Genomic DNA, 2,139 nt, shown 5'->3' with positions numbered 1-2,139 from the left:
TCAGGTATGTAGAAGATCCAATCTCACTCACACACAAACACACACACACAGATAATTATGTCATTGGTGTAAATGTGATAACACGACATTTTCCAACAGGGATCAATATCTATTTATACACACTTCCTCTAAAATCTTCTTATGTCTATTCGCTAAGTAATGATTGACAAATTTATACAAATTATTCTTAAACTCAATTGTTGAAGACTATTTTTAAAAATATTACAAGTATGTGTAATGCGGATCCTAAATACTATACTATTAATGATTTCAATCAAGTAGATAATATCAATTATAGTGCTCGCAATTATATCGACATTAATATCATAGTTTGTTATAATTTAAAAGATGCATATAATTAACAGCTAGGAATGTATAAATTAATGTCTCGAATATTCTAATAGATTTATCAATACCGTACAGTTTATATAACAGAATATTTATATATACAGAGAAGTTTATTTATTAAGTGTAATAAGAATAATATATTAGATGTGTGTGTGTGTGTGTGTGTGTGTGAGAGAGAGAGAGAGAGACAGAGTTTTATTACGATATCAGATGCGTCGATATCCGTATGATGTATCAATTTGTCGATATGCCGAGATTATGTCATCGATATGCACCGATTTAACCGCTAGGGTTCGACGAAAAAATGGCATTACGAACAAGGGCACATTACCGAGAAACGTAGCGCTTCCCTTGCGCATCGAACTATATCCGGTGGTATCGAAAGGTCTCACCATTACACCCTATTACGTACGCCACTGATCGTGCCACGGGATCGTTGATCCACCACTCCTCTTCTTCGCACTCGTCCCCGATGATCGGAGTTGCCTCGCACTTTGCAGTTGCGCAGCGGTTGCTAAGAAGAGGAGCAAGAGGAGGAAGAGGAGGAGAGAAAAGAGCCCCTTGGAGAGAAACCGCGGTATTCTGGCCCCGCGCAGTCAGGTTGTGGCTGCTCTCTCTTTAAAAACCGCACTATAATACATCGGTAGAATGGTGAGCGCGAGTGAGAGAACTGAGAAACATTCAACAACTCGTGCAACAGACAGAGATTTCTAACGTCTCTTCTCATCTCGTACGATCGTACGGTCGTACGGTCATACGGTTCGCTCGTTTCATGCCTTTACCTTTACCTTTATCTTTACCTTTGCCCGCCATTTTTCCCTTTCCCGTTCCTCGTGTGCACGATCCACCTAGATCCACCCGAGGTGGATGTTACCCAAGATGGTATTAATTGGCGAGAAGCCCTCGCTCGCTCGCTTATGATTAGCCGCCGTCGACCGATCGACTAGTTAGGAACTAACCTTGTATCTACTTACCTTGTACGGCACGTACATACTGGTTAACCACTTACTCCTGACGCGGACATTAAATATCGCGGCCGACGCGATATTAGCGACATAGCGGTGGTATTAGCATTGTTAAAGTTGAGAGACTTGGGATATCATCGAGAGATATCGGCTGGTTCGGGATCGGACGCTAATACAGCTGGGCAGGTAGTACATGCCAAGGCGAGATAATTACAGAGCGCGTCTCGGCCGCCAAGTCAAACAACCTTAAAACATCAACCTGCTCCGGGCCATAGGCGCCCGAAATCCGAATCTGTATAGACGGAATATTTTCCGTTTGGAGATATATATTATATACGTTTATATATATGTATGTATTATGATGAGAAAACATACTATATAGCCGCGCGCGCGCGCGTACGTGTTAACTTAAAAAGGCATTCGTATAAAGCAGGTAACCGCGGACTCTCTTGGCGGGATAGCAGCCGGGGATAGCAGCCTTTCATTCCGAGTCCGAGGGCGAGCTAATCGATTTGAAATTGGGCCCGTGACGGTCTTCTTTGGTGTACCTCGTGCTCGTTCAATTTATTTGGTGGCTCCGACCACCCCGGCGTAGCTGGGGCCTCCTCATTGTTCGTAACAGACACCGAACAACAGTGCTCCGCACTTTTTTTACACGGCATCGAAGACGAATCACCGTCGTCACGGTACTCGCGCGTACCGAAATATCTTTTGTCGCTCGCAAAATTGAAAACGTCCGTAAACTGACGTAAGCGACGTCGACTGCGCAACACTCTTTCTCTCTTTCCTCCCCTTCCCCTTTTTCTTAGCAAACTACATTTTATGA

The sequence above is a fragment of the Atta colombica genome, unplaced genomic scaffold, assembly GCF_001594045.1.
Source record: "Atta colombica isolate Treedump-2 unplaced genomic scaffold, Acol1.0 scaffold116, whole genome shotgun sequence".
Classification (NCBI taxonomy): Eukaryota; Metazoa; Arthropoda; class Insecta; order Hymenoptera; family Formicidae; genus Atta; species Atta colombica.
The sequence above is the reverse complement of the archived record's forward strand: the minus strand, read 5'-3'. Positions refer to the sequence as shown.